The sequence below is a fragment of the Pantherophis guttatus genome, chromosome 5 (assembly GCF_059756535.1).
Source record: "Pantherophis guttatus breed Tessera chromosome 5, ASM5975653v1, whole genome shotgun sequence".
NCBI lineage: Eukaryota > Metazoa > Chordata > Lepidosauria > Squamata > Colubridae > Pantherophis > Pantherophis guttatus.
The window spans coordinates 96441504-96456519 of record NC_142067.1 but is presented as its reverse complement, the minus strand read 5'-3'; positions in this window follow the sequence as shown (position 1 = coordinate 96456519).

The window sequence follows — 15016 nt, the reverse complement described above, 5'->3', positions numbered from 1 at the left end:
ATGTTTGGCATGTTGCATTCTCGATGTTCCATTAATTTTTTTACATGGTATTCTGGACCCTTTTTTCAACACATGATCATACCAATACTTTTGCACATGAAATCCATACTTTTTAAATTTCCAATGTATTTTTTTCCTATTCAATCTTGTCTTGTTTTATCATCTGCCCGGATGATATTTTTCTCCAACTACCTATTATATTGTCAATGGTTTCACCCTCTGAGGGAGATGGCTGGTTCAAAATGTGAAAAACATATAAATAAATAGCTCTTTTTCTTAGTTCTTTAAATTCTCATTTTTATAGCACTAAATGCCCATATTATTCTGTTGATAACAATATGGAATTGGTCCGTCATGGTCTTTTTCAAAACATTTTTGTCTAATGGTCTCTTGTCCAAGTACTAACTAGGCCTGGCCTGCTAAACCTTTAAATCTTTGGTGTTAATGTTTTTCCATGGATTCATTACTCTGGATTATTTCACATTATCTATACCTCTGTCTGAAGGCCTCCACACCAACACTTTTACCAGGGCATAACCTTTGACAAATAGCTAAACCAACCAATCTAGCCATCTGTCAAAACTTACCTTTCCTTGAGTTCCATTATACCTTAAGGAGAGCAACTAAGAAATGTTTACCTTTGTGATATTTGCTGAAAACCAGTAAAGAAAGCTGTGGAAATTCACTGATTTTATCTTTAATTACATCAATACACTGTAAATAAGGATAGTACCATCCTATGGAAAGTAGGGACAGCAAATACTATGTCAAAGGAGTTTTGGGCCAGCTCATGCACAGGTGGATAGCTCTTTAAACTAGACCTTCAGGAAGAAGCCAAGTTATCGCATTGTTCATCGAAAAGCAAAACACTTCCAAAGAACCTTTTGTTAAAACAACTTCCTTCTCAGAGCTTTTATTCAACAACAAGGCAGCTCTTTCACCTATCATAAAAAATTCACAATAATTCATCTTACAACGTAATCAAGCACTCTTAAGGATGCAGAAAATCTCAATGGATAGCATGAAGAAAAAACAGACACTGGAGTCTTTGGAACCATAAGAGTTAAAAGCCTTCCAACTGAATTTTAAATATACATCTTAAGATGGTGGAGAAACTAATGTTTTTAAGCATATTTTATCACATTCTGTTCCCAAACAACTAGACAATCTGAGAACATCTTTGTTTAATTTCTGCGAAGTTCAGTATGATTCAGTCCCTTCCCTGAAAATTCAGTTAAAGTTTAATGAAAAATAAAAGTGCTTTGCCTATGGAGCTCTGGTTTTCCATGTCTTGCTGTGAAACCAGGAATTGTTAAGCTGGATTGTTTTTAGAATAATAACAATAAATAAAAAAAAACTGAAGTATTTCTGAATTTCATATCAACCTCTTGTCCATTTGTTGTCCTAAAGGAGGGGAGGGAGAAAGCAATAGAATATAAAAGGTAATGTGGGCCAGAGATGGCCAACTTTCACCATACAATGTTTCCAGCAGACATTCTTAGATGTCAAAACTTGCAGTAAAATATATTTAGTGTATATATAATAAAACTCATGTTTAAATCACATATTTTTTTTCAAAGAAATGTATTACATTTAAAGCTACTCCATGTTTAGGATTAAAAAATTGTCATTATACATCAGTATCCATGCTTACATTTCAGCCTAGTGAATGTGTATGGGCTAGGCCTGTGATGGCGAACCTATGGCACGCGTGCCACAGGTGGCACGCCGAGCCTTCTCTGCAGGCACGCGAGCCGTGGCCTGACTCAGCTCCACTACGCATGGGCAATCGCTTCCTGCCGGCCAGCTGATTTTCGGGTCTGCCCTGCAAGCGGCATGCGTGGGGAGACATACCTTTCTCCTCACTTTCTGCTGCCTGTGCCTTCCCAGATCGGAGATTCCCCTCCCAGTGATGTTTTGGGAGGCGAGGCTTTTTTCCCTCCCCTCCCCAGCCATTTTGGAAGCTTCCCCCCCCCCAGCCATTTTGGGAGGCAAAGGTTTTCCCCCCCAGTGCTGTTTTGGGATGTGAGGCCAAAAGGGGGAGTTGTGCGCGTATGCAGGGGCCGTAGCACATGCGGGGGGTTGCGCGCATGTGCAGAGGGGCGGCGCATGCAGGAGGGGCATTGCATTATGGGTGTGGGCATGTGCGTGGGCACGATAGCGTGTGCACGTACGTTTTTGGTACCCAAAAGAAAAAAGGTTAGCCATCACTGGGCTAGGCTGTGACAATTTAGGTGTATAAATGTATTGCATTGGAACTGACTATTAGTATTTAATGTTGCAAAGAAAAATGAGTTTGCAATCATGTATATACTGAAGGGAAACATAATACAGAAAAATGAAATGGTTGTTCAAATTTCAAAGTAGCCTGTGATGCCCATGCCTTTAACAAAAGTATGATGTAATTAATCCTACAGAAAAGGATTAAATAAAAAAATATTTCCTAATATATATTTCATTGTATTCAGGAAGATATCAAACGTGACTAATATTTGAGCATATGCAAACACTCAGTGGTAAATAATTCCTCAATCTTTTCTTTGTGTTGTTTATACTGGAGCTACCATGAAACTAAGCAAATACTGTATGATCACATATTCTCAAGGGTCCATATTTATGGTAATTCCTTCCTTATTACAAAACAAGTATCTCATCTGCCGAGTTTGTACAACATTCTAATTCTCTCTGTCTTTAAACATTTAACTCTAAGTTTACTAGTAATTTTTTAAGTATGACAAATTATATCTGCAAGCCAAAAGGAAAGGCAAAAAGGTGTTACTGTGAGATCAGGTTTGGGGAACCACGGCCCTTTTATGACTTGTGGACTTCAGCTCTCAGAATTCCTGAGCCATCTGGCTCAGGAATTCTGTGAGATGAAGTCCACTAAAGAAGTGGTATTCAGCAGAACCGGTAGTGGAAATTTTGAGTAGTTCGGAGAACTGGTACCACTGACTGGCCCTGCTCCCATCTATTCTCTGCCTCCCTAGTCCCAGCTGATTGGGAGGAAATGGTGATTTTGCAGTATCCTTCCCCTGGAGTGGGGTGGGAATGGAGATTTTACAGTATCCTTCCCCTGCCACGCCCACCAAGCCATGCCATACGCACCATGCCACGCTCACAGAACCGGTAGTAAAAAAAATTAAATCCTACCACTGGTCCACAAGCCATAAAAGGGCCATCGTTCCCCACCCCTGTGCTAGATAATACACATTAGAGAACATTTCAAAACCTAAAAAAAGAAACAACCCCACCATTTTCACTAGCAACATCCCAAGCATTGAAGTTCTTGTTTCCTATGATATTAATGAAAACGTTAGAATTAAAATTGGTTGGATCTATAATGCAGTTGACTTGCTCTGATTTTAAAAAAAGGTTTGGTTTTGTTTTTGGATTTTTTTTTAGAGAAATGCTATAGTTATCCCAGATCCAAAGCAACCCAAGACAGAAAAAGAGCATGCATGTATGAAAGATTGAGCTGTGAAGCACCAGGCACACTCTTTTCCGCAGTGTGTCATGTCCCTGTCATTTAATTTTTAGCACTTGAGATGATTTTAATGAAAACCTTTACTAACATTATTATTCACTAATGTTTTTAAGCTTTTTGTAGTGATATTGCATTATGCAACAGGATTTTTTTTTTTTTCATTATTGCTTGTTTTATTTGGAAAGCATTCTCAGCCATTTGGCTTGCTCAATAGTGTGGTCAAGTTGCCTCTGTTTCCTTAACAATTGCTTAAAATAACCAAATAATCCAGTTCCTGTCACATGCAAATCTTTATTGAAACCAACCTAAGGATTAAGATGTAGCATTTCTCCAAACAGCAATATCTTAATCGGAAGAATTACAGAATATCAATAATGAAACTGAAAAAGACTTTTTTTTAAAAAAAAAATTGATTTATATGCCGCCCTTCTCCGGAGACTCAGGGCGGCTTACAATGTGTTAAGCAATAGCCTTCATACTTTTGTATATTTATACAAAGTCAGCTTATTGCCCCCACAAACTGGGTCCTCAATTTACCTACCTTAGAAAGGATGGAAGGGTGAGTCAACCTTGAGCCTGGTAAGATTCGAACCTGCAGAAATTGCAGGCAGCTGTGTTAATAACAGGGTGCATTAAACCACTGTACTACCAAGGCTTTTACTTTGTTCCCACAAGTTTTACTAAAATAAATTGATGGAAACGAAAAAAACTTGAAAGGAGTATAATGATAATGGTGATGATGATGGTGATGGGAACCCAGCAGTGTGATAATTGGAAAAAATACATTGTCTGGGTTTTCAAAAATAAATGAGTTAATAATGCTACCAACCGAAAAGGAAATTAGCTATTATGAAAGCTGATATAGAAATCTCAGACTTCTTAAATATGCCAAGGGAGGGGATGACGTCCAGCCCTCTTCATCCTTATTTATCCACACAGATAGATGTGTGGAGCAGGATGGTAGTTGACTCTTAGCTCATTAGCAGACCCAAAGCCTTTTTATCCACTTTCCCTAGAGTTGTGATGGTGAACCTATGGCACACGTGCCAGAGGTGGCACACAGAGCCCTCTCTGTGGGCATGCCATCTGGTCTTCGTGTTTCTGGCACTCCGGCATGTGTGAAGACCAGCTGTCCGGTGGGCATACGCATGCCAGAAACCTGAAGACCAGGTGGCTGGCGCGCGCATCCGCATTGGCCAGCTGGTCTTCAAGTTTCTGGGACTGTGGCACACATGCACGCCCGTGCACATATGTGTTCCAATGTAGGCACTTTTTGCCAAAAAGACCCGCCATCACTGCCCTACAGACTTCCTGAGCACTTGAGATAGCTATCAGGATGCTACAGAAAACTGAAGGGACTTTAAATCATCTCCACAAAACAGCTTCAGAAAGTAATGGTTTAATGATTGTCAGATTTTCTAATAGTCGGGCTGGACATGATCCTCAGTCTCATCTAGTTATTGACCTGGTACTAAAGAGAAATATGGCATGCATAAATAATCATTTCTCTGTAATAGTACGGCTTATTAATAAGTGAAATCTGGCTTCCTGTTGTGGTGAATGAAACAGATTGCTTTGCTTGCATACTGCTGTTGTTCAGTGAATAGGGTAGAGACCTGCTGGCCTTCCTTTCTGAGATTTCACCACCACCCAGCCAAAACTTTCAGTATTTTTTCTTCAATTATGTAAACAGCTATGTAGTACACAGCTACGGACACAGCAACACAGAAGAATGTGGTGGGTACCATCCTTCTTTCCTTTCATCCAGTTGTGTCAGTATCCCTTTTACATTGTTATTATTAGTATAGTATAAATTTTGTATAGTATAAATTTTGTAGTAAATTAATTGATTTAAGAAATACTACAGGTATCAACAATGATAGCTAACCAAGTATCTAATGTGAAACACTTCTACCTGTATAGCATTAGACAGGGCTGGCCCAGGTATTCTCGAAGATAAAGACCAGATAGCCTTTCCCCATATTATGCCCTAGAAAAGGTACGCGAACTTCATATTTGTAGGATCTTGGTTCATAACTAACAATTATCTACTGCATCACAATAGCAGAAACCTGGTCTGGTATAATAAAGTTTCATAATAGTGTGTCACAATGAGTTCCTCATCATCGGCTCTGCTGCCTTACTCTCTAAAATAGTTAGGCTGCAAAGAAGAATTTACAATTAAAATGATAAAGAACATCTGTGTAAAACTTTGGATAGCCTGTCATATACAGGGGAAAAACAGCTTGTTGGTAGTAAGTTGGAGAGAAAAAAACTGTAGGCTCTTTTTTATTATTAGGTCATAAGAAACCCAGGATGTAAACACAATTTATCACACAGTCTTTTAAAATGTTCAGAAGAAAACTAAGCAGGATGTGCTGCAATTAAGGTTTATAAGATAACTTCTCATTCTACAGTTGTTTTTAATTAGTTAGAGTTATATCAAGTTTTAATTTCTCTGGGGTTTCTATGAATGTACCGGAAAATATCTGCTAGAAAACCATGCCACAAGATTCAGCAATCAAGAATTCAATGCACTTATAACAAAACTACAATTTCTTCTGTTTTTTACTTTATAGCCTGCATTCTTCTGAACCAAAAGAAGGAAACAAATAATAAATCCATTTAAATTTCATAACACTTTAGTTAGTACCATGCAGATTACTTTAAAAGATGGAAAGTAATATATCTTGGGGAGGGGGTTACAAAACTAGTCCTCATTTAGCAACCACAATTAGGACTGGCAGTTCCGTTGTTCAGCAAAATAGTTGCTAAATCAAACAACTGTCCTTATCTTAATTTAGCTTTCCTTTGCTTTACAGACCTGCAGATTGTAAATGCAAGGATTGGTTATAAAGTTCCTTTTTCCTCACTATTGTAACTGCAAAAAGTTGTTAAATGAGGCATTTGCTAAAGAAGGACTACCAATAATTCCTTAGCAGCTTCCATACATTCACACAAATCTAAAGAACAGTTCTGTGGTGGTGGTCTTTAACCCTTTAGTTCCCTAAAGGCTGAAAAGCAATTATTTTGTTTTTTCTAAGGCCTGCTTAAGCCTTTTTGCTTTGACCACTCTCGGTTTCCAGCAAATCTGAGGTTAGGTTGTTTTCACAATCTCTCCTACTTATTTAATACTTCATTTTCTCTCTGTATTGACCTTCCAAGTAGACAAGACATGATAAAATGAATGAATTTTACTTTATTGTAAGGCTACCTTAACAAAATCTTGCAAGTCTAAAAGTACAAATCTCCTGCCATGTCTTTTTAGTGCCTGATAAGTTGGGGTGGAAACTTTCTAAATTTCTTTTTGGCCCCATTATTCAGTTGCCGGCTCCTCCTCCTTTTATCTGATCGTTCCCTAGGCAGCATTTCTACCCACCCACCCCTTTTTCCAAAGTTGTTATCACATTCTATTATAAACAGTTTACTTAGAATAGAAATTGGACTTATGGGCCTACAGTTCTTGAATTATCCTCGAGTTTCCTTTTGAAGGGAACTACCGTGAGTTATTATTTGCCATTTAAGGATCAAAAGTTTGATTTAAGGAAAAAGCTGTTTAGGGTTTTTTTTTTTTTTTTGGGTGTGTGTGTGTGTGAAGAAATGAAATATGTTTTTTACAAACTTGCATTATTTATTCTTATATATTAGATATTTGCTCAGGTAGCCTTCCTGAAAACCGGTTTAGATATAGATGTCTACAAATAATTTATTTGTTGCATTTTTGACTAATTGTGAAGAGCATAGTGATTATAGAATTGATGCTATTTTCTGCTTGTTCTGGTGTCTCCTATAAGTATTCTAGGTGATGTTTAAACAATACAGACATAGGGAATGTAATAAGAAATTCACACCAAAATAATCACATTTTAAAAGATGAATTTATTTTCTAACCAGGAAGATTATTTAAGAAATGTATACAAGGTTTTACCCAAAATGTAGGCAAACCTATCCATTTTTGCAGAAACTTTTTGTTAAAAATTAGTAATGCAAGACATTAAAAACAGGCTAAAATAGTAATTTATAATAATGTCTGCAACTTTTGATTGCTTGGAGAAGTATCCCAGAGCCTTTCATTATTTCCACATAACCACAGGATAATCGCTCTCTCGCAGATTCAAAAAAGCCAGGCCCTCCTACAAAGTGCTGATAAAATTCTTTCAAAATTTGGCACCTGGCTGCTCACTTTGAAAACTCTGGAGCTGAAGGCACATGCGGGTATAGAGTTCTGAAAGAAGGCTTCAGCCCTACCCACTGATCTTGCTGGTGTACATTTGGACAGTTGACTAAACCTGTGCATCTAAATATCTGCCAACATGACTCCCAGCAATGCCTTGATTGGCATTGGATCTCCTGCCAGCCGATGATGTGAAGAAAAGAATAGGCAGCAGCATAGCCAGGTGGTTTAACCACAGATTTTATCGTGCACGTCGCAAGGTGATGTCAGCATTCCAAGTAACGCAGCCATAGAAAGCAGAACTCTGAGGCAGGTGGATTCCTCAATGAACAATTTATTGGATACATCATATTGGCACAACTGGTGAAAGCCGACTCTGAAAGTTCCCGCGGCTTTCACCTAATTAAAAAAGTAAGATTTCCCCACTCCCCCGAGTCACTGGTCATGCTGCCCAATCAAGGTGCTGGCCAGTTGCTTGGTTACTTCACTTCTCCTCTGGCCAGCCACTTGTGACAATGTTCTTGGTTCCCACAGGAAAATGTTTTGTTTTGGCTACAAAATCCCATCTAGCTATTTCCTCCCTCCCCATCCCTTTATTCTGCTTTGTGGCAACCCTGAAGCCTCAAAGATGGCCTCAGCCAAGTTTACTTCAGGGTTGACAGGTGTAGGAGAACAGCAGGTAGAGCTGGTGTGTGTGTGTGGAACTAAATGCATCAATTTAGAGTTGCCACAAGAAATCCAAGTCCAGCCTCCCTCGCCCGCCCCAATTCCATTCATCCTTATCTATCGCCAATTTAATATCGAACTTTAATTGACTTATGTATAGGTTGGAATATATCTTCAAAGTGCAGTGCGTGCACTTCTGAACTAGTAGGGAAGGTAAGTAGACTTCACCTCTGGAGCAGACTCAAGAAAGCCTCTGACTTTCAGGATCAACCATCCCCCAGGTCTCTCATCTTCAGGAACTGCTTTATTTCTTCAAGTATCTAAAGAGATTTTCCATCCCTATTGGTCTAGAACAACGAGGCTTTCTTTTTGTCCTCTTTGATAACTGCTGCATATGTGTTGTGCTATGTTACTATATCTATTGTTTGCAAGTTTAGTATATTTATGCATTAATCTGATAAGCATTCTTTTGAATTTCCTTCTGCATTTCATACGAGTTTCTGTTACTGTGATTTTAAATTCTAAGAAATTTAAGTGAGAATACTTTTTTAGCTTCCTTATACTTAATTCTCTTATTTTTTAGAAGTGTTGTCTTTTCTCTTTAAATATAACAGCTTGAACTTTCTGGGCAAGTTTCCATTGCCATTTAAATTGAACTTGTAAATACATGTGAATCGCCAGCTGGCTCAATAAAACATATATCTCACATTAATTCCTAAATAATTCCTGTTGTTTGGAATTATATCCACATAGTGATCTATCAAATACTAAGTCCTTTGAATAACCACTCAAAGGCAGGCGCTTACATTATCTTTCTTTCTCCTGAACTTACATAAATCTAATTGATGATGTAAGGCAAGTTGATTTTTCCCATTATTACAACACTTTCCATTTGAATTTCATTCCAAGATGACTTGTCAAGTTTTGGTAAAAGCCACAGGCTATAGTTCTGGTGTTAATATATTTTTGGCACTGCTATTTCCTCCCACTGTGGGTTCTGTGACATAATATATTAATGTGGTTTCTATCTTATTAGATTCTATGTCCTCCATAGGACTCTGCTTCCTCTTCAAAAACTGTCCCTAGCCTTTCTATAGATTTTATTTTGAAGAGTAAGTACAACTTATTCTTTCTGTTCTAGAGAACATCTCTATACCAAATATGTGTGTGCGTGTGTATGATGATATTGGGTAACTTTAATTTCAATTCCCAGCACAGATTTTTTTATACACTTTTTCTTCCATCAACACAAATGGAATGAAACAACTTGTAATAGTTTTGTAAACTATTCATCACTGAAGCTTACTAGAAACTGGATCATTATGACAGTGAATCAGCCACCACTAAGAAGACATATTTGTTGCCTCAAAGTCACTTGGGTTGTAGTTACAATGCTGAATATAAGAGAAAGTTCAAACTAACTATTGGCCTTTTGCCAACAGCATGCAGCTTCTTCCAAAACAAATTAGTCTACAGTGTGTCTGGGTGGAAGAACTGTATTTCACAATCATGGTCCTTAGCACCACCAGGAGAAATGATCCAACTCCAGTCCCAAGGTCAGTATGAGATGAGCATGCTTCACCGAATATTTATATCACAGCATTCTGTTATCAAAAGATTCTGTAGGATTTTGATCTTTGGGGAAGAATATTTTAGATTATATTCTAAGGATGCAGTGATAGCATAAGCATCTTGTTTTCCTCCCATAATTACTTGCAAAATGTAGGTGAGCTCTAACTCTGTATGACTTGTGTGGAACAGAAAAATGAATGCTAGGAAATTTTGAGAGATGAAAAATAGGCTCCCCTATCTTTCTCCAGGCACTGAAGAGCAATAAACAGTTATTGCCACAGTGGAACTGAAAAATTAGACATGAAAACATAGTGAGGCTATATTTCGGACATAGGTCTGCAAAGTGGTGAGAAGAGTCGGAACCACCAATAGCTTGTTATGCATTTAGATGAAAGGATAAAAACAGGTAAAGTATGGAGATCTGACATTTTAGACTGCCAGGCTAGAGTGGGTTCCTTTCCTTAAGGAAAATACAGTACTTGATCAATGACAAAACATATACCAAACATCCTTGGTTTTCCCTAAGCTTAGTTATTTGCTTGCAGAGGTTTCATTACCAATTAGATAACATCAATGCTAGTGAAGGTGACGTTTACTTTCTGTTTATACATAGTAATTTGCCCTGCCAGTCTGGTTTTCTTTTTGTTAGTTCCTTGATTAGGGTATTGTTTTCTGCTTGTTTATTTGGTGTTAATCACTAATTATCTGGACATAGGATGCCGTAGAGCAGTGTTTCTCAACCTTGGAAGCTTGAAAATGGGTGGACTTCAACTCCCAGAATCCCCTAGCCAGCGCTGCTGGCTGGGAGATTCTGGGAGTTGAAGTCCACCATCTTCAAGCTACCCAGGTTGAGAAACACTGCCGTAGAGGATGTTCTGGTCTTTTTGTTACCTTCTTAGTTTTTTATTGTTTGTTTTGAATGGTATGTAAATGTAGTTTATGTCTATGTCTTTAAAAACAGGCTTCCAGGAATTCTTAGCATTATTGGATTTAGCCTGGTCCGGGGTGAAATGCTACCAGTTCGGTAGTAAAAAAAATGCTTAAAAAGTTTTTAAAAAAGTTCTGATGATTGTGCATTTCATTTACTACCGGTTTTCCAAACTACTCAAAATTTCTGCTACCGGTTCTCCAGAACTGGTCAGAACCTGCTGAAACCCACTTCTGGTCCATATGTTGTGAGATTGAGGCATTTTCATTGTGTCTTCTGACTGTGTGTTGGTGTTCAAGCTCAGAGAGCACCAAAAACTCCACCATTCAACACTGAGCCACATATATTCTCTTCAATTGGAAATTTGCATTATTCCTCAAACTAGAACATATGAAATATTTCACTTAAATATTTCATATTTAATTTTACTGGTTTACTTATTTTGATAAGGGCCTGGATTTTTTCCCCCATTATTATTTCCTAGAGAATTCACAGGCACTAAGGTACAAATATAGTAATAAACTACTGAAGGACTTCCTGTAAAAAAAGTATTTCTCTGCTATAGTCAACATTTAAAAAGTTAAGCACAGTGTTGTGACTATCAGATTCTTCAAGAATGAGTAATACCTACTGTAGCAACCAAACAAATGTTTGTTTTAACAGGTAAAGTCATCTTTTGTTTTATCAGGTAAAATCATCTTTTGACTTTGTGTTTGTGTGAGTCTCTCTCTTTCTCCCCTCCCCCCTTGTCTCTGTATGTGTGTGTATTCCTCTCTAATGTCTAAATTCAATTACTGAATTATATTTCTTACAAAACTTATCAGTATTATCTTCTGGTTGCTGACAGCAAAAGCTAAATTACAACTTCAGTTATTATGGGTTGCGTCTGATTTATCTGCTAACAAAAACATGTAACACATGCTTTGTATAAAAGAAGTATGTTCAAAAGCTTTGAAATACCTGGAAGAGCTTTTGAAGAGAGCTTCCTTTCTCCTTGGATGTTGGCCGGGATTGAAGCTGGAATCTGTTTGGGGAGGAGGAAACTTTCCTGCTGTGCTTGACATTTTCCCATAGCCGGTACTGACAGTTCATGGCTTACAAAGGTTTTCTTGATAAATAGAGCAGCAGTTGTAGATTTTGGCTGCACTCCTGCACTCTGCACTCATAAAAGCATGAATCAACAGAAATGCTTATGTATTTACGAGAATCACTTTTTCCTATTTGGTTGGTCTGGTTTGAAAGATTGGTACGTAGGAATTACAAAATGTACTGTAAATAACATGGCTACTCAAAAATATACTTATATACTACCAAAACTCTCCTACCATATTTCCCTGAAAATAAGACCCGGTCTTATTTTCTGTTAGGCTTGAAAATAAGCACTCAGGCTTATTTGCAGGGAGGTTTTAATTTTTTTAAGTGCAGGAGGCGGTGAGGGTGGGATCCTATGGGAGTGGGAGCACAGCTACTGCTGGCCCTGCCCTCTCTATCTCACTGTCTGCTTGCCTGTGGCTGCAACAGGCCAAGTTCTCGGCATGACCCGGCCTCCACCCGCCCTGCCTGCTGGCCCAGCTGCTGCTGGGACACTCCTTGGCCATAGCAGGCGCCTTGCTGGCTCCCAAGCGGCTGCCTATGCTTCTGCTGGCCTTGTGGGGGCTCTTTGCCCTCTTGGTAGGGCGGGCGGAGGCCAGGGCATGCCGAGAGCTTGGTCCCGATTGAGTCCATGGGCAAGGAGACAGGGGGACGGAGACGACGGGACCAGTGGTAGCTGCCCAAACACTTTCCCACCATTTCTCCATCTGGGCAAAAAGTGTTTGGTCACCAATGGGGCACTTGGGAACAGAGATTCGCTCCATTCCAAGCACCCCATAAGTGACCAAATACTTTTCGCCTGGATGGAGAAATGACAGAGACTCAAAGTGATTAGCTCCATTTCCAACTGTCCCCTTTGCAAGCCGACTAAACTTTGTCTCCCTGTGGGCGAAAAGTGTGCAGCAGAGGCAGAGGCAGAGGCAATCATTTGTATTACATCTTTTCTTCAGAAGAGAAGTAGCTACAATAGTGGCTTAAAAAGCAAGCCTGCCAATGCATGACTTCAAAAAGAACAGAACTAGCACTGGAGGCCATCACATCCAGGGCTCTTTAGCTTCTTTTGTGACACCCAGCAGTGCTACACAACCGCCTTTGACACAACTTTCACAGCATGCAACATTCAGATACATAGGAAACAGCATGACAAATAGATACGTATCTCACAATGCCAATAACATATGTCCCAAGACTGGCAGGATATCATCATTATTTCTTTATATATTTATCTGTGGCATTTATAGCCGGGTTGGCTAAGTACAGAATATAAGGAAAAGAATATATTTAATAAATATGCATTAATATGTATTCATCAGCCTTCTCTGTATTAAATTTTTTATTAAGGAGGAGGAGGAGAAAAGGAATATAAATTAAATGACATAATTCTTTTTTAAATTATTTTATTTTCCTAGACTTCTGGCAAATATCTCTGAGCAGGGTACATCCCAACCTGGATAAATTGGGTTAAAAACAATACAATCAAAAGAAAAATAAATAACTTTTCATAGCCTACTTGTAGAACCAGGAACAGTCATCAGCCTAACTCCAAGACAAGACGATCTAAAGCTGACAATGTATACACTGAACCTGCTGAACATCATATTTAACCACCGCATGAGTTTTTAGTATAAAAAATAATAGATGCAAAGCATGGCCTGGGAATATATCTGGAGGTAATGCCAGATGTAATGATAGAGTAGTTCATAGGAAGGGCATTTCATAGGCTAATAAGTAGCTTCTCACATTCTTAATTGACAGCCTGTTTTGCAGCCATGCTTAATAAATGTTCAGTGTGTTAACTACAAAACTTTATAAACCTGTCACCGTGTATGGACATGTCATGGCAGCATATTGCATATTTTTTTTTTGTTGTCACATTTCTATGCCGCCCAACTCCCAAGGGACTCTATCTGGTGATCATTCCAGGAAACACTGTGTTTATTCCTATAGGTTTAATAAAGCTTGTGATGATCATAATTTTGATATTTTTGGAACTATAAGCGGGAGTAAGAAACTCAAAATTAATGTTTGCAAGCTTTGAAAACTATTTTTTGTTCCACAAAAAGTAGATATTATGTTTATGTTGGAATAGGTAGATACCAGGGGTGGGTTCTACTTACCTTTACTACCGGTTTGCAACGGGGCTGCGCATGCGTGCGAGTGAAGCAAGCAAGCACGCGCACGCTTCTGCGCAGGTGCAGAAGCATTTTCATGATGTCAGGGTCAGTGGGCGGAGCCTCCCGCCATTTTTACTACTGGTTCTATAGAACTGGTGCGAACCGGGAGTAACCCACCACTGGTAGATACATGCCAACAAACCAAAGAATTATTTTTATACCTGCCCTGTAAAATTCTAAATCATATGGCAGTAATAATAAGAAGTGGAGAAAATAATAAAATACAAAGACCTGCAAAATAGAAGTAGAACCAAATCTAATCCAAATGTCTAGCTGGAAGTGTGATGAACCATAATAATAATATCTAAAAATGACCTCAAAGATTTATTTACAGTTTATTAAAACTTCCTTTTTATCTGACTTGTCCATGAATAACTTTAAACCATAGTCTCCCAATTGATCTAGAACAGCAGTGTCCAACACGCATCATCACATGACATATCATGACTTTTTCCCCCTTTGCTAAACTGGGGATGGGCATGGCCAGCGTGTGACGCATCCAGCCCATGAGCCATGAGTTTTTTTTATTATTATTATTTTATTTTGATTTATATGCTGCCCTTCTCTGGAGACTCAGGGCGGCTTACAATGTGTTAAGCAATAGCCTTCATACTTTTGTATATTTTATACAAAGTCAGCTTATTGCCCCCACAAACCGGGTCCTCATTTTACCTACCTTAGAAAGGATGGAAGGCTGAGTCAACCTTGAGCCTGGTGAGAATTGAACTTGCAGTAATTGCAGGCAGTTGGAAGCTAAATACTACCTTTAACAGTAGCATTAGTATGTTGCGCCACTAGGCTCCTGAGTTTGACACCCCTGATCTAGAAATTTGTAGGTTTAGTTTCTTTTTTTTTCTCTCTCTCTTTTTTTTTTAAAGTATTTATTGATTGCATGTAAAAAGATGTATATGATTTTTTCATTTTTT